Source organism: Lissotriton helveticus (assembly GCF_964261635.1).
Source record: "Lissotriton helveticus chromosome 1_1 unlocalized genomic scaffold, aLisHel1.1 SUPER_1_unloc_3, whole genome shotgun sequence".
NCBI classification, from domain to species: Eukaryota; Metazoa; Chordata; class Amphibia; order Caudata; family Salamandridae; genus Lissotriton; species Lissotriton helveticus.
Window position 1 is genome coordinate 717,228 of NW_027611670.1, and position 25,443 is coordinate 742,670.

Below are 25,443 nucleotides of genomic sequence, written 5' to 3' on the forward strand. Positions count from 1 at the left end.
GCCCCTGGGGCTGAACTATACTCTTCTATCCGGGGTCCCTTGGGGCTGAGCTGGGCTCTTCTATCTGGGGGCCCCTGGGGTTGAGTTGGGCTCTTCTATCTGGGGGCCCCTGGGGATGAGCTGGGCTCTTCGATCGGGGGCCCCCGGGGCTGAGCTGGGCTCTTCTATCCGGGGGCCCTGGGGGCTGAGCTGGGCTCTTCTATCTGGGGGCCTCTGGGGGGGTCTGGGCTGCACCCAGGGGGCCCCTGGGGCTGAGATGGGCTCTTCTGTCCGGAGCCCCTGGGGCTGAGCTGGGCTCTTCATTCCCGGGGCCCCTGGGGTTGAGCTGGGCTCTTCTATCCGGGGCCCCTGGGGTTGAGCTGGGCTCTTCTATCCAGGGGCCCCTGGGGCTGAGCTGGGCTCTTCTATCCGGGGGCCTCTGGGGTTGATCGGTTCTCTTTTATCTGGGGCCCCTTGGGCTGAGCTGGGCTCTTCTATCCGGGAGCCTCTGGGGCTGAGCTGGGCTCTTCTATCGGGGCTCCTGGGGCCGAACTGGGCTCTTCTATCCAGGGCACCTGGGGCTGAGCTGGGCCCTTCTATCTGGGGCCCCTGGGGCTGAGCTGGGCTCTTCTATCCGGGGGCCTCGGGGGCTGAGCTGGGGTCTTCTATCCAGGGGCCCCTGGGGCTGAGCTATACTCTTCTATCCGGGGTCCCTTGGGGCTGAGCTGGGCTCTTCTATCTGGGGGCCCCTGGGGTTGAGCTGGGCTCTCCTATCCGGGGCCCCTTGGGCTGAGCTGGGCTCTTCTATCCGGCGGCCCCTGGGGCTGAGCTGGGCTCTTCTATCCCAGGCCCCTGGGGCTGAGCTGGGCTCTTCTATCCGGGGGCCCCTTGGGGGCTGAGCTTGGCTCTTCTATCCTGGGGCTGAGCTGGGCTCTTCATTCCCGGGGCCCCTGAGGTTGAGCTGGGCTCTTCTATCCGGGGCCCCTTGGCTGAGCTGGGCTCTTCTATCCGGCGGCCCCTTGGGGCTGAGCTGGGCTCTTCTATCCCAGGCCCCTGGGGCTGAGCTGGGCTCTTCTATCCGGGGGCCCCTTGGGGGCTGAGCTGGGCTCTTCTATCCTGGGGCTGAGCTGGGCTCTTCTATCCGTGGCCCCTTGGGCTGAGCTGGGCTCTTCTATCCAGGGGCCCCTGTGTCTGAGCTGGACTCTTCTATCCTTAGGCTCCAGGGGGGGGCTGAGCTGGGCTCTTCTATCTGGGGGCCCCTGAGGGGCTGTGCTGGGCTCTTCTATCCAGGGCCCCTGGGGCTGAGCTGGTCTATTCTCTCCGGGGGCCCCTGGGGAGGGCTGGACTCTGCTATCTGGTGCTGAGCTGGGCTCTTCTATCCAGGACCCCAGGGCTCTTCCATCCGGGGGCCCCTGGGTCTGAGCTATACTCTTCTATCCAGGGGCCCTTGGGGCTGAGCTGGGCTCTTCTATCTGGGGGGCTGAGCTATACTCTTCTATCCGGGGGCCCTTGGGGCTGAGCTGGGCTCTTCTATCTGGGGGCCCCTGGGGTTGAGTTGGGCTCTTCTTCTTCCGGGCAACAATTTGCGCTCTATAAATCTGCAAGTTTACAAGTTCTATCTGGGGGCCCCTGGGGATGAGCTGGGCTCTTTGATCGGGGGCCCCCGGGGCTGAGCTGGGCCCTTCTATCCAGGGGCCCTAGGGGCTGAGCTGGGCTCTTCTATCTGGGGGCCTCTGGGGGGGTCTGGGCTGCACCCAGGGGGCCCCTGGGGCTGAGATGGGCTCTTCTGTCAGGAGCCCCTGGGGCTGAGCTGGGCTCTTCATTCCCGGGGCCCCTGGGGTTGAGCTGGGCTCTTCTATCCGGGGCCCCTGGGGTTGAGCTGGGCTCTTCTATCCAGGGGCCCCTGGGGCTGAGCTGGGCTCTTCTATCCGGGGGCCTCTGGGGTTGATCGGTTCTCTTTTATCTGGGGCCCCTTGGGCTGAGCTGGGCTCTTCTATCCGGGGGCCTCTGGGGCTGAGCTGGGCTCTTCTATCGGGGCTCCTGGGGCCGAACTGGGCTCTTCTATCCAGGGCCCCTGGGGCTGAGCTGGGCCCTTCTATCTGGGGCCCCTGGGGCTGAGCTGGGCTCTTCTATCCGGGGGCCTCGGGGGCTGAGCTGGGCTCTTCTATCCGGGGGCCCCTGGGGCTGAGCTATACTCTTCTATCCGGGGTCCCTTGGGGCTGAGCTGGGCTCTTCTATCTGGGGGCCCCTGGGGTTGAGTTGGGCTCTTCTATCTGGGGGCCCCTGGGGATGAGCTGGGCTCTTCGATCGGGGGCCCCCGGGGCTGAGCTGGGCTCTTCTATCCGGGGGCCCTGGGGGCTGAGCTGGGCTCTTCTATCTGGGGGCCTCTGGGGGGGTCTGGGCTGCACCCAGGGGGCACCTGGGGCTGAGATGGGCTCTTCTGTCCGGAGCCCCTGGGGCTGAGCTGGGCTCTTCATTCCCGGGGCCCCTGGGGTTGAGCTGGGCTCTTCTATCCGGGGCCCCTGGTGTTGAGCTGGGCTCTTCTATCCAGGGGCCCCTGGGGCTGAGCTGGGCTCTTCTATCCGGGGGCCTCTGGGGTTGATCGGGGCTCTTTTATCTGGGGGCCTCGGGGGTTGAGCTGGGCTCTTCTATCCGGGGGCCCTGGGGGGCTTTCATTCCTGCCCTAGGGGTGTTTGTGGGCATCATTTTTTGTTGAAGAGGGGATCTGTGCACTGCATCATACTGCACTGTGAGGAATCTGTGCACGCTGCACTTCATCTGACGGCACTATGAGTAATCTCTGCACAGCATCTCACTGCACGATGGAAATCACTGCATGCTGCACTGCATTTTACTGCATGAGGAATATGTGCTACTGCACTGCATCTTTACAACACTGTGAAGAATCTTTGCACTCTACACTGCATCTTACTGTAATGTGAGAAATCTGTCCACGCAACCCTGCATCATACAACACTGTAAGAAATCTCTGCACGCTGCACTGTATATACTGCACTATGAGCAGTCTGTACATGCTGCACTGCATCTTACTGCACTATGAATAATCTATGCACACTGCATTGTTTCTTACTGTACTGTGAGGATTATATGCGCACTGCACCTTACTACAGTGAGAAATATGTGCACACTGCATCTTACTACTATAAGAAATCTGCATCTTACAGCACTATGAGGAAATTGTGCACACTGTACTGCAGCTTACAGCACTACGAGAAGTCTGTGCCACTGCACTGTGAGACATCTGTGCACACTGCACTGCATTGTACTGCAATGAGTAATCTATGCACACTGCACTTCAGTTTAGTGTTCTATGAGAAATATGTGCACACTGTGCTGTGTCTTATTCCTCTCTAAGACGTCTGTTCACACTGCACTGTAACGTAGTACACTCTGAGAAACCTGTGAACGCTTCACCGCCTCTTACTGCACTATGAGGAATCTGTGCACACCACAGTGCACCTTACAGCACTATGAGGAATTTGGAGTACTGCAATGCTATTTACTGCACTGTGAGAAATCTGTGCACACTGCACTGCATCTGACTGCATTATGAGTCTGTGCAGCGCAATTCATCTTAGTGCACTATGACAAGACTATGTCAGTGCACTGTACTGTATCTAACTGCACTGTGTGAAATCTATGCACACTGCCCTGCATCTGACTGCATTATGAGGAGTCTGTGCAGTGCACTGCATCTTATTGCACTATGACAAGTCTATGTCAGTGCACTGCACTGTATCTAACTGCACTGTGTGAAATCTGTGCACACTGCACTGCACCTTGCTGCACTATAAGGAATCGGTGTCACTGCACTTCGTCTTACCCCACTATGAGAAATCACTGAAGGGGGTGGACGGAGCTGGCTTCTTCTACCTGGGGACCTCTGGGAGGGTGAAGGGGCTTTCCTTCAGGCACTTGGGACTTTTGTGGTCATTACGTGTGTTGAAGGGTGAATTTATGCACAATGCACTGCATCTTACTGCACTATGGGAAACCTGGCACACTGCACTGCATCTTACTGCACTATGAGAAATCTGTGCACACTGCCCTGCATCTTACTGCACTATGGGAAACCTGGCACACTGCACTGCATCTTACTGCACTATGAGAAATCTGTGCACGCTGCCCTGCATCGTACTGCACTGTGTGGAATCAGTGCATGCTGCACGGCTATTTGCACTATGAGCGATCTGTGCACACTGCCCTGCATCGTACTGCACTGTGTGGAATCAGTGCATGCTGCACGGCTATTTGCACTATGAGCGATCTGTGCACACTGCCCTGCATCGTACTGCACTGTGTGGAATCAGTGCATGCTGCACGGCTATTTGCACTATGAGCGATCTGTGCATGCGGCCATGCATTTTACTGCTCTATGAGTAGTCTGTGCCCCTTGCACTGTGAGAAATCGGTGCACATTGCTCTGATTTTTACTGCACTTTGAGGAAGATGTCTGTGAAAACTGCACTGCTTTTTGCTACTTTGTGAGAAATTTGTGCTCAGCTTACTAATAATTTCTGAGAACCGAGAAAATCTGTACATTGCATTGCTTTTCCCTGCTCTGTGAGGGCTGTTGACAGGAAAGCTAATGTGCACACACTGCACTGCTTTTTATTACACTGTGAGGGGGATTTAAAATAAAAGAGGACATCTGTGCGGACTCCTCTGCCTTTGACTATTCTGTGCAGGGTGTTTAGAGCCCATCTATGGTCTGCAAACGGAATCACTTTTTACTACAGTCCGAGGGGCGTTTAAAAAAGAGAAAATCTGGGCGCGCTGCACCGCTCTTTACTCTTCAGTGTGATAAATCTGTCCATACTGCACTTCCTTAACTACACTTAGGGGCACACAGGGCAGCTCAGCAAGTCACCTATCTGCACTGCGTGATAGTGAAAGGGCAGGAATGTGCTGTATCTATCTGCGTGAGTGGATTTGTTAGTGGCTCTTTGGATGAGTCACTGGTTGTGTGAGTACTGGTAAGGGTCTGTGAATGGGTATGTGAGGGGTTATGTGGGGTTGGGATTGGGATTGGGTGTACGAGAGGTTCCATGGGGTAGGAGTGGGTGTGGAAGTATTTGTCTGTATGGTAATGTGAGTGGTTGTATTGGTGAGTGAATGGGAGCATGAGTGGCTGTATGGGTGACTTAGTGGGTATGTAAGTGGCTGTGTGAGTGAGTGGATTTGTGAGTGGCTCTTTGGATGAGTCATTGGTTGTGTGAGTGCTGGTAAGGGTCTGTGAATGGGTATGTGAGGGGTTATGTGGGGTTGGGATTGGATCTATGATTTGTTCTATGGGGTAGGAGTGGGTGTGTGAGGGTTCTGTGGATGTTGTCATTAGTGATGGCACTGGCCATGTCATGAGTGATGCAATATGTGAGGTCATAAGCAGTGCATTGCAGAGGCATAAGTTATAGTTAGCTCAGGTAACTATACCAGCTGAATTTCTATGTTTTGACCCAGTGAAATCTGAACCTAACTCTAACGTCCCTGTAACCTGTAGTTTTTTCAGTGAATATATATATGTATGCTCCACATGTATTCTGCCTTGCCTGTCACTCCTGAGAAAACAGCCACACCAATGCAGTTGTATTTTATCACTGGTATTTATTTGTTAAACGAAACTGGCGCGTTTCGATCTGACGTACTTTTTCACATAACCCGTTTTTCTCTATGTTCTTTGCATTTATACAACGTGCAAAAACGCGTTCAAGTAAACATAAACAAAATACTTCACATTCTGTCATTCCTCCTCAACTCTTTGTCAACAAAAAATGTATCAATGACAAACAAAAGCTGTTATTTAGTAAACTAAGTTTTACCAATAATATTGACTTTAGCCACCATATATTAGGTATAGTACAGTTTCTATGACAGTTGTTCAGCTATGTTTGGCTTATTTCTGAATTATATTTTTATTTTGATAAACAATTTCTTGTTAGAATCTAGTGCACTAATTCAAAACTGACAAACAAATGCTGCTGTACTTAAGGGTATAGTACCCAAATGAAACTAAATCGTACTTCCACCTCAGTGAATAAAAAAAGGTGTTGCCACATGGGGGTCGCCTTCTATAGTCTCCTTAACGCTACCAGCAGATGTGCATGGAAGCTTCCAAATATTTATAAGTGAGAAAAAGAACGATTTAGTATACCAGCGTAACGTAAGTACAACCTAAGTACAGTCTTCTTTGTGTTGCATCTTGGAAAACTGTTATAAGAGGAGAAAATAATATCGATGATGAACGTGATATGTCTACAGAAAGAAATATATACATTTGTGACAATTAGAAATATCATCAAAAGAAAAGAAAAAGGAGTTACACACAGGAGCTTCTAATTTACAAGTGTGTGTAAAGCTCTTCGTCCTGGTTCATATCATGTGGAGCGAGACTTCCTGCTACTAGTATGTACCTAGATTCCATTCTGCGTAATGCAGTAGCTCTATTGCCACCGCTAGGGTGATTCACAACTGTATCAATGCCAAACAATCTGGCTTTGGTCCAGTCTCCATCACGGTGTTCCCTGAAGTGTTGTGCTGTGCTGTAGCTCATGTCTGCATTTGTGATGGCACGCCAATGTTTGAGTATACGCTTTTGTATGGGAAAGGTAGTCAACTCTATATTTCATCTGTCACATGGGCAGATGATTACATATAGTACATAGTTTGTTTCGCATGTGATTGGTTTAGTGATACAGTGTTTCTTCCTAATCCTGTCTAGGGTAATCTCATATTTATTTATTTATTTATTTATTTATTTTTGCTATTTATAAAGCGCGAACGAATACCCGCAGGCGTCTCGGTGCTAGACAATTCGCATAATTTCAGCTCGATGTTAATTGCTCCAGAGGATTTTTCGTGGGTATTACTGATTAAAAAGCCATGTCTTCAGTCTCTTGCAGAACTGGAGAAGTGAGGGGCTTAGCCTGATGTGTTGAGGCAAGGTGTTCCATAATTTGGGTTCCGCGACTAAAAAGCGGCGGTCACCCCAAGACACTGTTTTAGAACGTGGGATCACTAGCTGGTTAAGAGTGGTGGAACGAAGCTGTCTGGAAGGTTTATAGGGTATCAGCTGGTCCTTGAGAAAATGCGGTCCTTGATCGTTAAGTGCCTTGTACACTATACAGAGTGATTTGAACTTGATCCGATTCTGGATCGTCGACCAGTGGTATTTTTTAATGACGCTAGTGCTGAATTTGCATGCCTTGCAGTTACCGCATTTTCTGAAACCTCGACTCTGTTGCATCCACGTTTGTCTGTTACTTGTGAGATGGCTGTGTACTAACATGTCTTCGTTCTCAAGGTGGTATCATGTATTAGTATTGCCCATCTACTCTTTAAGATCTTGCATAAGTTGTTTGTCTGACTTGTAAACTTGGTGTTAAATCGTATCGGTTCTTTGTCAGGTTCCCTTGGTATGTCTGGTTTTCCTTGTAAAAGTTAATCTCTCGATTTTTCATCAGCCCTTATGCTAGATTTTTAAAGGGTTTTCATAGGATACTTTCTGGCACTAACGCAATTTAGCAGGTCCTGTTTGATTCTCCTATAGCCTTCTTTGATGCTACTGTTTCTTTTGGCTCTGAGAAACTTGCTATAGGGGATACTCCAGCAGTAGCTTGGTGGATGATAGATCCGCAAGGAGGATCGAGTTGCCAGCAGTGTTCTTCCTGTAGAGATCGGTCTGGAGTGTGCCATTTTTGAGTGAAACTTTCATATATCAAGGAAATCCACTGTTTCCTGGCTGTATTTCATGGTGAATTGATTGATGTTGTTGTTATTGATGACAGTTAAAAAGATTTTACGGTCTTCCTCGCTCCTCTCCCAAACGAGGAAGACGTCATCAATATACCTGAGCCACACACTGATTCGACCAATTAATCTATTCTGATCTTGATTCAATAGGACGTGCTCCTCCCACCAGCCCACCAAAAGATTGGAATAGCTGGGGGCGAAGCATGTCCCCCTGGCTGTTCCTTGTATTTGCTTATACAATGTATTTTCAAAGAGGAAAATGTTCTCCTTTAGACAAGTTTTGATCATTTCCATGATCATCTGTTTGTGTTGTAGTACTGTTATACCTGTCCTCTTTGGCGTGGGCCTTCTTACCTCCCAGTCCCCGACCGTCCCCTGTGCGCAGCCACCCCCAGCGTAGCCCTGTCCTCTGTCCTCCCTACATCCCCCCTTGATCCCAGAAGAATCGCAGCCACCCTGACATAGCACCCCCAGTTTTCCCCAGTAGCAGGAAGCCTAGTGCCCAGGCCCAACGATAGAAACTGGGGTCCACCAGCGCCCTCCCCCATAGGGTCCCAACCTCAGAGAAACCTGAACCCCCCTTCGCTTCCCTGCCCAGCTGTGAGTAGCGATCCTTTTCCCAGTGGAATGGGGCAGAGGAGTTTCGTTCGCACCTCCTGCCCGAAACGGCCCCGCTCACTGCCGGGCAGCGGAAACGCCCCACCTCCAGACTTCAAAGGAGATGAGTGCCAGATGGCCGGAGGCACCGACAATTAGCCCCAGGCCCGAGGAGCCATCTGGGAGGGCTAGAACTTGAAAGGAAAAAGGAGAGATATAACGGTGGCCACCTCGGGAGTGGAGTTAGTTGAATCTTGGAACAAGAGGGCCCTGCTGACGTGGTCGCGGCCCATCCTGGAGAAGAAGAACGTCACGCTCCCACCAAAGACACTCGGAGCCCTGCTGACTAGATCGCGGCTCCCCTGACCCTGTGAGGACACTTCGTTGCCCCCGACTCGAGCCCTGCTGACTTCGTCGCGGCTCAAGCCTTGTGCCTGGCCTACATCTGTCCGTCCCGTACCTGGAAGCGCTTGAGAACCTGTGCACTCCAGAGTACGCACCGCAGCTGCATCTGTCTGTCCCGTACCTGGAAGTGCTTGAGGACCTGTGCACTCCTGAGTACGCACCACAGCTACATCTGTCCGCCCCGTACCTGGAAGTGCTTGAGGACCTGTGCGCTCCTGAGTACGCACCACAGCTACATCTGTCCGTCCCGTACCTGGAAGCGCTTGAGAGCCTGTGCGCTCCAGAGTACGCACCGCAGCTACATCTGTCCATCCCGTACCTGGAAGTGCATGAGAACCTGTGCGCTCCAGAGTACGCACCGCATCGACAGCTGTACGCCACGTCCCTGGGAGCGCAAGGAGACCAGTGGCGCTTCAGGGTGCACTCCATACCGGAGACCAGACACAAGAGCCCTTCACACTCCAAAGTATGAGCAGCACTGGCCTGTCACCGCCAGGAGGGGCGACCCGACCTACGGCGCTCAGAAGTGCGAGTCGTACCCGGAGCCCAGGGTGTGTGGAACATCAAGTGGATGAATCGTGGTTGAGGGTATGAGTTGTCCACAAACCCGCCGCTCTAGACCCCATCAGTATCACGCGACTCGAGGATTGTGAGTCGTACGCCTGATACCTCTACATTGCAGCCCTCCGTATCCCGCGGCTCGAGGATTGAGAGCCGTACACCGGATACATGGCCTCCACCACCCATGCCAGGAGTGCTGAATCGCACAGCCCTCCCGAGCCGACCGGACTAGAGACTAATCCGGGGAGACTGTGAGTACCTCGAGAATTCCCACGAAGTCTCCCGCAAATCCCCTCCATAACTTCCGGCCATTCAAGAAGCAAAGCCACCACTCGGGCCATGGCCGCACGGATGAGTGCTCCAGAGGAAGTGGGGCCAGAAGGAGGGGCCCAGAGCCCCGCCTTAGAGGGAGGAGAAAGGGAGGGCGGACAACCTGACCCCTCCAGTCCCGGCACCCTAGGGGAATCCAACCCTGAAGAAGAAGCCCGGGGCCCTACCGGAGAGCAGATGGGAGAGCGGGGGGACTTCCCTGGATTGGCCGAGTGGCGACAAGAGGGGGACCTTCCCGGGAAGATTTCTGACGAGAACAGACCACCTGCCCCACCCTTCTAGGCGTGCGGCAGCAGGCCGCCGTATAGGCGGCCGGCAAACAGTCCGTGTCCCACTGGATCTACTGGGAGAATGGTCTCCTCTACAGCGAGCCTAAGTCTGCTGAGCTAGGGTCAGCCCGGGTGCTGGTGGTACCCCTATGCTTCAGAGGGATCACTGAAAGAATATCGACGGACAGAATATCGACCATCAAAAATATCGTTGAGAAAATATCGACAGTCAAAATATCGAGTTTCTATCTACAAACAGGTAAGTACAAAAATATCGAGTTAAAAATATCGTTTACAAAAATATAGTTGTAAAAAATATCGTATTTACTAAAAACAGTGTTAAATTAAATTAATATTAATAATTAATTACTAAAATATACTTAAAATTACTTAAATTAACTTATAATAATTAAATAATTAATGAAAGTTAAATAAATATTTTTTTATTTCATATTTATTAAACATATATATATATAGTAATAAAATATAATTAAATAATACCCAAAAACTGAAAACTGACCCTGAACCCTAAAAATACCCCTTTACCCAAAAACTGAAAACTGACCCTGAACCCTAAAAATACCCCTTTACCCAAAAACTGAAAACTGACCCTGAACCCTAAAAATACCCCTTTACCCAAAAACTGAAAACTGACCCTGAACCCTAAAAATACCCCTTTACCCAAAAACTGAAAACTGACCCTGAACCCTAAAAATACCCCTTTGCCCAAAAACTGAAAACTGATCCTGAACCCTAAAAATACCCCTTTACCCAAAAACCCAAAACTGACCCTGAACCCTAAAAATAAAAACGATATTACTTCACTTACCTTAAAAACGATATTACTTCACTTACCTTAAAAACGATATTTTGGCTGTCGATATTCTGTCCAGTCGATATTTTCTCCAAACGATATTTTGGAGTCGATATTATGTCCAAACGATATTCTGTAGTCGATATTATCTCTGTGCACCGCTTCAGAGACTTCCTACTGGGTCTGGCTCACGACGTGCCTCTAGCTGGACACTTGGGACAAGGTAAGACATACCACCGGCTAGTCACCCATTTCTATTGGCCCAAGATGCGCCAAAATGTAGCGACCCACTGTCATTCCTGCCAGACCTGCCAGGCCAGTGGGAAGAGTGGAGGTAGGCGCAAAGCTCCTCTCCAGCTCTTCCCGGTGGCCAGTACCCACTTTGAGCAGGTGGGAATCGATATTGTGGGACCTCTGGACCCCCGGACCGCCATGGGCCACAGATTCATCCTAGTCCTGGTGGACCATGCCACCAGGTACCCCGAGGCCATCCCCCTCCGAACAGTGACGGCCCCCGTGGTGGGGCGGGCCCTGATGGGAATATTCTCCCGGGTGGGATTCCCCCGGCAGGTGATGAGCGACAGGGGGACCAACTTCATTTTAAAATACATGAAGTCCCTGAGGCAGGAGTGTGGGGTGACTTAAAAATTCACCACTCGTACCACCCCCAAGGCAATGGTCTGGTTGAGAGGTTCAACCGGACCCTCAAGGGAATGATCATGGGCCTGGAGGAGCCCCTGAGGCGTAAGTGGGACGTCCTCCTACCCTGCCACTTGTTCGCATACGGGGAAGTCCCCCAGAAGTCCCTGGGGTTCAGCCCTTTTGAACTACTCTATGGTCACCCCGTCCGAGGACCGCTAAGCCTAGTCAAGGAGGGCTAGGAGACAGCCCCCCAAAACCCTCCCCAGGATGTATTCCGATACATCCTGGCCCTGAGGAACCAGACTCTGAAATTCAGGGAACTCGCGGAGGCCAACCTCGAGGCTAGCCAGGAAGAAATGAAACACTGGTATGACCAAAATGCCACTCTGGTAGAGTTTCAGCCTGGTCAGTAGGTGTGGGTGATGGCCCCGGTGGAACCTTGCGCCCTCCAGGACAAATGGACCGGTCCCTTCAAAGTAGTGGAGCGCAAGAGCCAGGTCACCTACCAGGTAGATGTACAGTCCCCAAGGAACCCTATGAGGGTCCTCCACGTGACCCGCCTCAAACCCCACTTCGAGCGGTCTGAGGTGAGCATGCTCCTAGCCACCGATGACGGGGCAGAGGAGGAGGCCGAGCCCCTGCCAGATCTCCTATGTGCTAAGGACAAGGATGGCTCTGTGGAGGGAGTGATTCTCTCCCCCTCCCTGACCCTGGAACAACACGAAGACTGTTGCCAGCTATTGAGACAGTTCTCGGACCTGTTTTCCCTGATCCCCAGTGTCACAGATTGGTGTGTCCACGATGTAGACACTGGGGACAGCACCCCTGTGCGGCACAAAGCCTACCGTGTCCCAGACCGAGTCCGGTCCTGCATTAAGGAGGAGGTCTCCAAAATGCTTGCTCTGGGAGTAGTGGAATCCTCTGACAGCCCGTGGGCCAGCCACGTGGTCCTGGTCCTGAAAGCGGCCACCCCAGGTACCACGCCTGAACTAAGGTTCTGCGTGAATAACGGTGGACTCATTGCGGTCACGAGAACGGATGCACACCCCATTCCCCAGGCAGACAAACTCATTGACCGTCTGGGGGCGGCACATTACCTCAGTACTTTCGACCTGACCTCAGGATACCGGCATATTGCCCTCACCGAAGGAGTAAAAGAGAGATCCGCCTTCTCCACCCCCGAGCACTACCAATTCCGGGTGATGCCATTCGAAATGAAGAACGCCCCGGCCACCTTCCAGAGACTGGTCAACCGGGTACTGGCTGGGCTGGAGGAATTGAGCGCCGCATACCTTTATGATATTGCAGTGTTCAGGACCGACTGGGTAGAACACTTGCGACACCTCTGGGAGGTGTTGTCGGCCCTGCGCCGGGCCGGGCTCACCATCAAAGTCAGTAAGTGCCAGATTGGGCAAGAGTCAGTGGTCTACCTCGGGCACCAGGTAGGGAGCGGCTAGGTGGTGCCCCTCCAACCCAAAATCGACGCCATCCTGGCTTGGGAACCCCCCACGACCCAGACCAGAGTGAGGGCCTTCCTCGGCCTCACCGGCTACTACCGGAGATTCATCAAGGGGTATGGCAGCATAGTGGGGCCCCTGACAGAATTGACCTCTAAGAGACAGCCTAAGAAGGTGCAATGGACCCCCACCTGTCAGAAGGCTTTTGAAGCCTTGAAGACAGCCATGTGCACCGCCCCAGTACTCCAGGCCCCTGACTACTCCCGGGAGTTTGTCGTCCAGACCGACACCTCCGAGCTTGGCATAGGGGCAGTTCTATCCCAGCTAAATGAAGAGGGCCATGACCAGCCAGTCGCCTTCATCAGTAGGAGATTACTACCCAGGGAGCAAAGGTGGAGCACCATTGAGCGGGAGGCCTTTGCGGTGGTTTGGGCCCCGAAGAAACTGAGGCCCTACTTGTTCGGAACTCACTTCCGGGTCCAAACCGACCACCGTCCCCTCTGGTGGCTAATGCAGATGAGGGGAGAGAATCCCAAACTGATGCGGTGGGCCATTTCCCTCCAAGGGATGGACTTCACCGTCGAACACCGCCCGGGTACTGACCACGCCAATGCGGATGGTCTATCCAGGTTTTTACGCCTCAGTGAGGAGAACTCCCAAGGGGATGAGTAGTTCTCCCTGCCTTTCAGCTGGGGGGGACGTGTGTTTGACCTGTCCTCCTTGGCATAGGCCTTCTTACCTCCCGGGCCCCGACCGTCCCCTGTGCGCGGCCACCCCCCAGCGTAGCCCTGTCCTCTGTTCTCCCTACATCCCCCCCTGATCCCAGAAGAATCATAACCACCCCAACATAGCACCCCCAGTTCCCCCCAGTAGCAGGAAGCCTAGTGCCCAGGCCCAACAATAGAAACCGGGGTCCGCCAGCACCCTCCCCCACAGGGTCCCAACCTCAGAGAAACCTGAACCACCCATTGCCCCCCTGTCCAGCTAGGGGTAGCGATCCTTTTCCCAGTGGAATGGGGCGGAGGAGTTTCGTTCGCTCCTACTGCCCGAAACGGCCCCGCTCCCTGCCGGGAGGTGGAAAAGCCCCACCTCCAGACTTCAAAGGAGATGAGTGCCAGATGGCCGGAGGCACCGACAATCAGACCCAGGCCCGAGGAGCCATCTGGGAGGGCAAGAATTTGAAAGGAAAAAGGAGAGATATAACGGTGGCCACCTCGGGAGTGGAGTTAGTTGAATCTTGGAACAAGAGGGCCCTGCTGATGTGGTCACGGCCCATCCTGGAGAAGAAGAACGTCGCGTTCCCACCAAAGACCCTCTGAGCCCTGCTGACTAGATTGCGGCTCCCCTGACCACGTGAGGACGCTTCGTTGCCCCAGACTCGAGCCCTGCTGACTTCGTCGCTGCTCGAGCCTTGTACCTGGCCTACATCTGTCCGTCCCATACCTGGAAGTGCTTGAGAACCTGTGCGCTCCAGAGTACGCACTGCAGCTACATCTATCCGCCCCGTACCTGGAAGCGCTTGAGGACCTGTGCGCTCCTGAGTACGCACCGCAGCTACATCTGTCCATTCCACACCTGGAAGCGCTTGAGAACCTGTGGGCTCCAGAGTACGCACCGCAGCTACATCTGTCCGTCCCGTACCTGGAAGCGCTGGAGGACCTGTGCGCTCCAGAGTACGCACTGCAGCTACATCTGTCCGTCCCGTACCTGGAAGAGCTGGAAGACCTGTGCGCTCCAGAGTACGCACCGCAGCTACAGCTGTACGCCACGTCCCGGGGAGCGCTAGAAGACCAGTGGTGCTTCAGGATGTGCCCCACACCGGAGACCGAACACAAGAGCCCTTCGCGCTCCAAAGTACGAGCGGCACTGGACTGTCACCACCAGGAGAGTCGACCCGACCTACGGCGCTCAGAAGTGCGAGTCATACCCGGAGCCCAGGGTGTGTGGAACATCAAGTGGGCGAATCGTGGTTGAGGGTACGAGTTGTCCACAAACCCACCGCTCTAGACCCCATCGGTATCCCGCGACTCGAGGATTGTGAGTCGTACGCCTGATACCTCTACATTGCAGCCCTCCATATCCCGCGGCTCGAGGATTGAGAGCCGTACGCCGGATATGTGGCCTCCACCACCCGTGCCAGGAGCGCTGAATCCCACAGCCCTCCGGAGCCAACCGGACTAGAGACTAACCCGGGGAGACTGTGAGTACCTCGAGAATTCCCCCGAAGTCTCCCGCACATCCCCTCCATGAGTCCCGGCCATTCAAGAAGCAAAGCTGGCCCCTAGCTCAAGTGTACATAATCTGTGATCTGATGAGAAGCCATATATAAAGAACTTGTTTTACCTATAACCCATTGGTGTGGTGTCCCTTTGTAGTGTGGTGGTGTCTCCGTGTACGTGAACATAAATGCTTAACTCTCCCCTCTGGAGGGTCTGACTCTAGTGCTCGGTAACGTTCCTGGAGGAGAGGGGTCCCGGGGTGGTCAGGAGTACTTACCTCTGTCCCCCAGAGACCTCCCCCCTCTAACAAGTACCTTAGCATCTCTCATTCCGAGAAAGTATTTACAGGCATTCATTCCATCTTGATGCCTAATACTAGTGTAAAGACTTTCCACGTCTAAGCACACTAGCCAACATTCCTTGTCCCAACACAGACTATTGGATTTTTGGATGAAGTCTTGCATAGCTCTAAAGTAGGAATCCAAATTCTGTGCATATGGTGCCAGAAAACGATCAACATATAGTGAGGTATTCTCAAAAATACTATTTTTTGAGGAAACAATGGGACGACCTGGTGGGTTTAGTGCATCCTTATACACCTTTGGTAACAGGTAGTGTGTGGGGATGATAGGTGTTTCATTTTTAGGAACTGTAGTTCATCTCAACTGAGTAGTTGGTGTTCATGCCACTCCAGTAGTCTTTCCTTATGGTGTGTAATTACATTTTGTAAATAATCCCTGTTGGACTTGGCCCTTCTGGCAGGTTCACCCCTAAACTTTTTGCTTTTAATTGTGACTTGGTGTTAGTGATTTTTGGCTTCTGCGCACTTTACCACTGTGTCCCAGAGTAAAGTGCGTGCGTGTTATGAGGTTGGCCTGCCCTCCCATAGGAATGCATGGGGAATGTATGTGTCCATGGTAGTTCCTGATGCGTGGGGAGTGCAGGGGCGAGTTTGGTATGTGCGAACTCGTGAGATTGAATGCTGTGCGATGATGTGTGCGGCGTTATTGTACCTAGTGTGGAAGTGCCACTTATTTATTTATTTTATTTTATTTAGAGAGTTTTGTATAGCGTTAACAAGACCCTTAGGTATCAGAGCGCTTTACATTGCATAAGTTAGAATAGACACAGTCATGTATAGTACAACAGATACAGTTTTGTATAATACAACTATACCTGGTTAAAAAACGTAGGTAAGTACAAATCGATAACAAATTAAACGGTTACCATAGTATAACAAGGAGCTTAAAAAGATTTGTCTCGTCTATGGGAGGTATTTGCTCATTAGAAATATTTTCAATTCCCTCTTGAATGACGCTGTGTTTGTTATTTTTCTAATGTTTGGTGGAAGAGAGTTCCAGATTCTGGGTGCTGCTCCTGAGAAAGCTCTATCATAGGTTTTCTTCTTCCGGAAGATGGGTGGTCTCAGCACTAACTCCTTGGCACTCCTAGCTGGTCTGTTTCCTTCAGATAGTTCAATTTTCTGGGCAAGGTATCTTGGTGTATTGTAGTGAAGCACTTTGTGAGTGATACATGCCATTTTTTGTTGAATTCTAGCTTCGTACGGTAACCAGTTTAATGCTTTCAAGTGTGGAGAGATATGGTCGAACTTTCGGGACCCGGTGATCATTCTTGCAGCTGCGTTGAGGCATGCTTTTAAGGGAGCTGTGGAGATTTTGGGTAGGCCTGCTAAAGTAGTGCAGCCATATTCAATCCTCGAGATTACCAATGATTGGATTGCTAGTTTAAGATCCGCCTGAGAAATGTAAGGTTTCATTTTTCTAATGTAGTTCAAATGAAAACGGGCACTTTCAGCCATTGCTTTGATATGGGCTTTCATATCAAGGTTCTCATCGAGTATGATTCCTAGCGATTTCGCCGAATCAACTAAGGTAGGGGTGCAGTTAAGCGCCGTGATCATTTTAGACCATTCCTTGGACTCTGTGTGGTTCTTAGGTGGTGAGATTAGTAGGAATTCTGTTTTCTGGGTGTTTAGCTTCAGAAGATTGCTTGTTAACCATTGTAGTGTTGTTTGTAAAGCCTCGTTCATCAACCTGATGTCTTCCAGAGATGCGATTTTAATGTATAACTGTGTGTCGTCCGTGTACATATGAAAGGTTATTTTAGAATTTCGAAGAATTTCCATAAGCGGTTCGACATACAGCTTAAACAATGAAAGAGATAATGTAGATCCTTGGGGAACTCCAATCGTGTTAGGGCATGAAGGTGACAGAATTTGGTTGACCCGGAATCTTTGCGTTCTATTTATGAGGAAGGAATCAAACCATTTCAGCACATTACCCGATATTCCCATCCTGTCCTGGAGGCTGTACAGCAATTTTGCATGATTTACCGTGTCAAATGCAGAAGATAGGTCTAGGAGGATGAGTAGACATGATCTATTTTGGTCTAGGGCCTGTAGAGCATCATCTACGTTATGTAGAATTGCTGTTTCCGTGCTGTGACCTGTTCTGAAACCCGATTGGCATTCATCCAGTAGGGAGAAATTGTCTATGTGTTCGCTAACTTGTTTTTGGACACATTTCTCTATTAGTTTGGCAAGTATAGGGATGTTGGTTACTGGGCGAAAGTTATTCGGACCAGCCGGGTTCGCTGTCGGTTTTTTGATAATGGGGACTACTTGTCCAGTTTTTAGGCATTCCGGAAGTATCCCTTGTGAGAGAGAGGCGTTAATAATTTTTGTCCATATAGGAATCAGGATGTCGCTGACTTCTTTCATGAATTTTGATGGGAGAGGGTCGTTATAATGGTTATTAGGTTTGATGTCTAGTAGCGTTTTGGTGATGTTATTCTGGTCCAATAACTTGAACGTATCCCAGTGGGCCTTATTTTTTGTCCAGTCCTCCTTAATTATTGAGTTGGTATTGTTCTTTGTGGGTCTTTGGATGTCTAGGATATCCGCTGCACTCCTAAGCTCTCTTTCCAATGTGTTGGCTTTGTTGGTGAAGAATGTTGAGAATTCTTCGCAACTTAGATGTGTTTTTGTGATTTCCTGTGACGATTTGGCAAACTTGTTGGATTGTTGTTTTAATATTTCAAATAGTTTCCGTGGTCTGTTTTCTGCGAGATCCAGTTCTTATTGTATCCTTTTCTGGTTTTTCTGAGGGATTTCAGTTCGGGAGAAGATGGGTGTTGTCTCCATTTTCTCTCTGCTTGTCTCAGTTTCCTTCTTTCCTCATTCAGTGTTCCGTTAAACCATGGATTTTTATCCTTCTCTGTGACTTTTTTCAGTTTCAGAGGCATTGTGGTGTTCACTATATCCTTTAATAAGTAAGTGTAGTGGTCCATTAGATCATTCACGTTCTGCAAGTTGTTAGGTGGGTACAGGTCCTTCTCGCATCTTTCTATTAATAGTTACATGTTCGGTTCTCTTGTGTCCCGTATCCATTTTTTTACTTTGTTCGGTTGTGAGTGTTTATTCTTTTTCCATGTGGGAATCCGAAAGGTTATGGCATGGTGATCCGACCAGTCGCAAGGTTCAATTGATATGATTGAAGTATTCTCTTTTTTTGAAATTATCCAATCCAACGTAGCTCCTTTCGAATGAGTTGGCTGTCAGCATGCTTGAGAGAGGTTTAGCTTGGCTAAGAAATCTTTAAGAGTGTTGACCTGTTTGTCATTGTTGTCGTTCCAGTGCAGATTAAAATCCCCTAAGAATATATTATTTGCGTTGGTGTTAGTGTTTGCCGTAATGATCTCTATTAGTTGTTCTATGAAAGAACTATTGTTACCTGGTGGGTGATAAATTGCATGCAAGTTGCAACTTTGGTTGTTAGCCGATCTTATATTTAGCCCTAGGTATTCGCAGGATTTGAGTGGTTCCGATTGTATATCGCTTACTTCTATGTCAGAGCGGTGGATGCAGGCTAAGCCGCCCCCTGTTTTTTTTGGTCTATCCAGTCTTACAATGTTATATAAAGGGGGCACTAGTAAGACCATGACCAGAGATGATGATTCCGATAGCCATGTTTCCGTGAGGATTGTCATATCAATTTCCTTGTTAATGATGATGTCAGCTATGTCTGATGCATGTTTAGTTGCGGATCTACAGTTGATCAGAAGCCATTTCAGTGTTTTCCCAGTGTTGTTTGAGTTCAGGTTTGGCGGTTCGGTGTTTATATGTATTTGTTGTAAGTTGTTACGGTTGGGTTTCCTATCATTCTGTGTACAAAAGTAAATTGGCTGTCTGGCTTGTGATTGGCTGAGACTGGCGAGTGTGCCTGGCTCCATGAGTCAGGATGGGTCTGCCCCGACGATGAATGGGAGATCTGCATGTTAATGTGAGGGAGGGATGCACCTGGGACCTGAATAGGGCTGGGCTTTCCCCACACAATGCTGGCTCCGCCCCCTGTGGTGCGACTGATGACCCTAACCTGGCCAGTGAATGAGAAAAGGGCCTAAGCACATCAGAGTGCTCCAAAACCAGCTGCGACTGGTTCCCCCCACCCTGCAGACACAGACAGAGGAATTAGGTGTATAAAAAGGGGCTGTGTCCCCATAAATGTTGCTCTCTTGTTCTTGACCTGAAGAGGGGGGCCTGCTGCTGCTGCTGGGCGCCAGGAGGACCGCCACTGGGGACTGCCTCCCTGCCTGGAGGGCCCTGTGAGCTGGCCCCCGGGCCCAGCCTTTGCACCCCTGCCTTTTGAAAGACTTTGCCCTGGACTTTGGGGATTCCTGCCTGCCAGCCCTAGGGAGCGCTGCCCCCCCCCCCTCTAAAAACAGTGCATTGCACCGCTGGAGCGGCGATCCCTTTTCTCGAGGGATTCCCCGGCGTGGGAATCCCCCTTTTTTGCTTATCATCGGCGCGGGAGCCTTCCCTGCAATTTTGCAGGTTTATGTCCCTAGCGGGTGCTCACCCCGCCAGGAACCTTGTGCCAGGGTGTATTCTTACATTTGCGGCATAGCGGGTGCTCACCCCGCTTTATACTTAAATTAAAGAGGGAGCCTACTCCTCATCAGCCCTGCATCACCGCCACAGCCCGGGACAACAGAAAATCACCGCTGCGGCCCCCCAAAGTCAGGCAGCCCTTGCTGAGACGACGTCGGGGCCCAGCCAAGGAGCAGGAAGTCCGGCCGTAGGAGGAGACAGGAAGCAGGGCTCCCACATCAGCGGTGTGAGCCCTGCGTGTGTCTCCCACCGGAGAGCCCCACAGCCCCCGGCAGAGAGGAGCACCGGCCGCCAGAGCAGCGAGGCTCCCTGAGTGAAAGGAGAGCCCCGCAGCCCAAGAGGAGCCTCACCCTACCCTGCGCAGACCAGAGGAGTGCTGCAGAAGACCTCCGGTGAGTGAAGCGGGACTCCGACGTTGGGGGCACATTATTTTAGCAGTCCCAGATTGGGACACCAGGGGGGCATTTGCTGATTCAAGCCCTGAGAGGTTCCCGGGCACCAGTGCATTCAAAGCCCACGAGGGGCTCCGGAAGCCATTATTGATAGAGGGGGCGTCAAGGCACTTGCCGGTGCCTGCCCCCTCCTGCTAAGTGCTGCCTTCGTTTTGAGACATAATTGTTTGTCGAGTCCCTCGAGCGGGACTCTAACATCTTGGGGGCATTATTGTTTGAGACCGAGAGGCTCCACCAGTTTGGGGGCATTTCGGGAGGTAGAGCGGCCCCGGCTGGCAGTGGGCCGCTCCCCCCACAGTGGGCAGAATTTTCTCTCAAGCCCACGAGGCTCCCACGTTGTTTTGGCCCTATTTTGTTTATTTAGAGCCCAGAGGAGGTCTCCAGCTGCCCAGCACTTAGTGGGCAGCTGCTTCGTTTAGGCCCCCCCAGGATTCCTTGCACCATCTTCTTTGGCTGCCTGCGCAGCCTTCCCTGACCATGTGGACACCGGGCGTTTCAGCCCCTGAGAGGCCAGTTGGCCTGGGGGACAGTTCTGGTGTTGTGCCCTTGCGTGGGTTACCTGTTTCTGGCCCTATGTGATCTTTGCGCAATTTGTGATTACCTGCCTACTGTGTAATACCTTCTTACCTACACCTCTAAATGTGTTTTCCTGCATCATGTGCCAAGCTACTTGCCTATACCCCTAAATGTATTTTTATGCTTAGGTGGTTATTTTTCCTAGTATAGTTATGCTAGTGAGTTCATGGTTCCATGCGTGATATTTGCCTAAGGTGTTTAGGATCGCGTAGGTGGTATTTACCTTTTACCAGTGATTACTGATTGTGTGCTACATTACTATTTGATGCTACAGTTATGATATGTTATATGTGCTAAGCGCTACTCCTACAAGTATTCTATTTCTACAAAGTGCTAGTTCTACCAAGTGCTTATTCCTGACAGTGGTTCATGTGGCTCTGTCCCATGTATATAAACCCCTGTAAATTCTGCCGTGCCTCTGGCATATTGTAAATGGTGTGTTTATTATCTAATGTGTTTGGTGTAATACAAAGGCTATTTTTATATATAACCTTGTGTGGAGTTTCCTTAGTGGTGGGCCTTGGGTGTTGTTGCTGGGTGCGTGCGCAAATACTTAATCTACATTGCCTCCTGGATTAGCCTTACTGCTCATGTCACGTTACCTAGAGGGTGAGCAGGGGTTATCCTTGGCGTGTAACTTCCTTGTCCTGACTAGAGTGGTGGTTTCTGCCTGGCTTTGGTGCAAGCCTTAGCCAACCGGAAATCCCATTCTAACATTCCCTGTCACTTCTAACGTAACAGGTTCTATAGCTCACCTGTCTGAGTCCCTCCTTTACATAGTTCTCTCTACAAATTATCACTATGTTGCCCCCCTTGTCGGAGGGTTTAATGATTATTGTCTGATCTTTCTGTAACTCAGTTAATGTGTTCCATTGTCTCTTGTTCAAGTTACTCTGTTTCAATTGTTCTCTACTTAGTTTCAAAATTTCCTCTGTAACTGTGTCTGAGAATACGTCAATATTGTATTTGGGTAATTGGGGTATAGATCTAGATGGCATTCTAAAATTCGTCATTTCCCCCTGTCGATACCAAGGATGTTGTTAATATTAGTGGGATGTAGAGAGTCATTGGAATTACTAGATATGATTGTGGTCTCTTCCATTCTTTCTAAACTGTGTAGTGTTTGTAATATATCAAGGTCTCTTATTGTAAGGGCAGTCTGGAGAGAAGTGGTTGTTGTTGTCATATCAATTGTTTACCTGTTTGGACGGAATGCATGTATTTTGTACTATTTCAACTTACTAACAAACTTAAATAAATCGATCCTTAATTGTACATAATTTACTTGTGATGTAGGACAAAAGGATAATCCAAGTTTAAAAGTCCAAATGTCCTCATGTGTGAATTGTGTTTTAGAGAGGTTTATTACCGCTACTTTCTTCGATTGTACTGCCATTACTTGTTCTTTCCATGCTGGCCCTTTATTCCCATGCCGCTGTTTGTTTGTTTTCCTTCGTTGCCTGCTTCTCTGGCTTTCACTTTTGTACCCCTTCCTCTGCCTCTTTGTTTTGACTGAAATGAGTGTTCGTTTTCTTTTTGGAGCATTCCTCGGAAAAATAAATCTTTGGTGCCATCTTGTTTCTCAGGTCTTCCAACGTTCCGAGTTCAGAGCTCTGGTCCGTGCCTGATTCTGATACTTTTGCAGCGTGAATCTTTCTGGATTCACTATGCTGTGCATTATTCCGCGGTCTAGTGGTTGGGTCGGGAATCATAGTCTTTTTTCTTTTTTTCTTTTGTAGCCCAGGTGGGCGTCGACGTCTTACCTTTTGGTGTACTTCCTGTGACGTCGGCACGCTTCCTGCGGAAGCTCCCAAATTTGGGAGCCAACTTCAGATTCTTTTTTCCTCCATTGGGTCTGGATTGTCACCGAGAGGCTCCAGAATATTTGGAGAAAAGAAGAGGAAAAAGACGAATTTTACAGAGAAAAGATTGGAGAATATACCGAGGAACGAGATCACCAAGCCGGAACGACGATGGAGGAGGAGAACTTTGAGATCCTCGACGTCCAATGGAGAATGGGCACACAGGGGGCCCCCTGAGCACAGGAATGGACAAAACACCTTTTAAATTCTGCCGTAATTGCCACCACAAATACGTGCAGAAGGACCAGCACCCGGTCTGCAACCTATGCTTACCAGTTGACCACAAGAGCAAGGCTTGCAACGCCTGCTCCGCCTTCAACCCGAAGACACTCAGGGTTAGAGAGAGACAGAGGAAAGCCAACTACACCATGAAAGGCAAAGGCGAACCTCTGTCGCTTCGGGACCTGGGCCTCTCCAGCGACGAAGACAACATCGCCGAGGGACCAGATGACTACACGGTCGTAGAGACCGTTAAGAAGGCATCTAAAGAGGTAGGAGAGACATCGACCCCTAAACCCCCGACAGGCTCTCGAAAGGGCGAGTCAGACTCTCGAAAAACAGAGTCTAAGTCCTGGAACGGAGCACTGGCACCGAAAATCTCGACGGCCGAAGCTGCATCCAAGGACAAACAGCCCAGCGGATCCTTCAAAAAGGACTCCCAGGCAGTGAAGACCGGCGAAAAGACAAGGTCGTCGAAGCACGTCCACGAAAAGGACCGCTCGATTTCGAAGGAGAAGGACCCAACGCCAGAAGTACAAAACAACATTCTGAGCACTCCGTTCAATGGAGAGATACTGTTCAGGGCACCGGTGGATGAGAAACTCACCCAGCTCAAGAAAGAAAATGAAACAGCAAAAGCAAGCCTGGCAGTACCAACTCTCGGGGCCAGTCCTTTCGCGGGAGGGCGAATGGACGAGGGCAAACAAGAAGAGTGGGCCAACAACCCACCTCAAATTGACTCCGTCACGCAAAGCGTGCCCACCCAAATGACCGCTCCAAGGGTGAGGCACAACAAGGTCAACTAGAGGGGGTTACACGGACCAAACATCGACGAACATGTAACACCAGTAGGAGGCAGGCTAAGATACTTCTTCCAGGAGTGGAAGAAGATAACTAAAGACAAATTGATACTCAAGATCATACAGTTCGCATACTGCATGGAACTGGAAAAGAAACCACCAAACAGAAAACCAAAAAGGAAGGCACATTCAGGAAAAGAACTAGCGTTACTCCTAGAGGAATCACAAGAACTGCTCCGAAAGGAGGCTAACGAACCAGTTCCATTCAGAGAAAGGAACAAGGGAGTGTACTCAAACTATTTTCTAGTTCCAAAGGTGGACGAAATGCTAAAACCCATCCTTCACCTAAGGTTCCTAAACAAATACATAAAGACACACAATTTCTAAATGACATCCCTACAAGAGGTAATTCCTCAGATAAGGGACAGAGACTTCATGTCCACCATAGACCTCAAAGATGCCTTCCTGCACATTCCCAAGAACAGGCAGCACAAACATTCACTAAGATTTACCATCAACAAAGAACACTACCAGTTCAGAGCCCTAGCCTTCGGACTAAAGTCCGCACCAAGGGTGTTCACCAAATGTCTCTCAGCCGTGGCACCGTACCTGCGCAGGGCAGGGGTTCATGTATACCCTTACCTCGACGACTGGCTAATAAAAGCAAGTTCACACAGGACATGCAAGGAACATGCACAGCGGGTCACAGAAATACTGACAGACCTGGGATTCTCCATACACTGGGGGAAAGCCTCAATGGAACCAGAGCAAGTGAAGATCTTCCTGGGGCAGAGATCAACACCATACAGCGCAAGGTGTTCCCCAGCGACAAGAGAACACTGGCTCTGCTGAATGAGACACGCCACTACCAGAAGGGGCGAGCTCTGACAGTGAGGACAGCGAGCAAGATCATGGGGATGATGGCGTCCTGCATACACCTGGTCCCCAATATACAGCTCCACATGAGACCAACAACAATGGTCACAAGCTACAGGAAGTTGGGAAGATCTAGTGGTTGTAACGCACGCAGTGCAGGAGGAGAGTATGTGGTGGAACGGGGAGACCATAACAAAAGGAAAGCCTTTAACACCACCAACCACAATGGTGACCATCACCACAGACGCATCCCAGATGGGATGGGGAGCACACATGAACAAACTCAAAGTGAGGGGTCTGTGGACTCCAGCAGATGCAGTCAGACACATCAACTACCTGGAACTGAAGACCGTGTTCCTCGCCCTGAAGGCATTCCAGAAACAACTGTACAACCAGAGAGTGTTGATACAAACAGGCAACACAACAACGATGTTCTACATCAACAAACAGGGAGGAACACAATCAGTCGCTGTTGGACTTGGCCCTTCTGGCAGGTTCACCCCATAACTTTTTGCTTTTGATGGGGACCTGGTGATGGTGATTTTTGGGTTCTGCGCACTTTCATTGTGTCCCAGTGGAAAGTGCGTGCGCACTTTGAGTGCATGTGGTGAGATAGGCCGGCTCTCCCATAGGAATGCATGGGGAATGTATGGGTCCCTGGTAGTTCCTGATGCGTGGGGTATACAGGCTCGAGTCTGGTATATGC

The 25,443-nt window shown here is 50.5% G+C and overlaps 1 protein-coding gene across 1 annotated transcript in view; it reads left to right on the plus strand.

The window, feature by feature from the left end:
• Nucleotides 1-25,443, plus strand: part of LOC144805846 (uncharacterized) — a 278,766-nt gene that overhangs the window by 31,659 nt on the left and 221,664 nt on the right. The gene's annotated exons all lie outside the window — the stretch shown is intronic.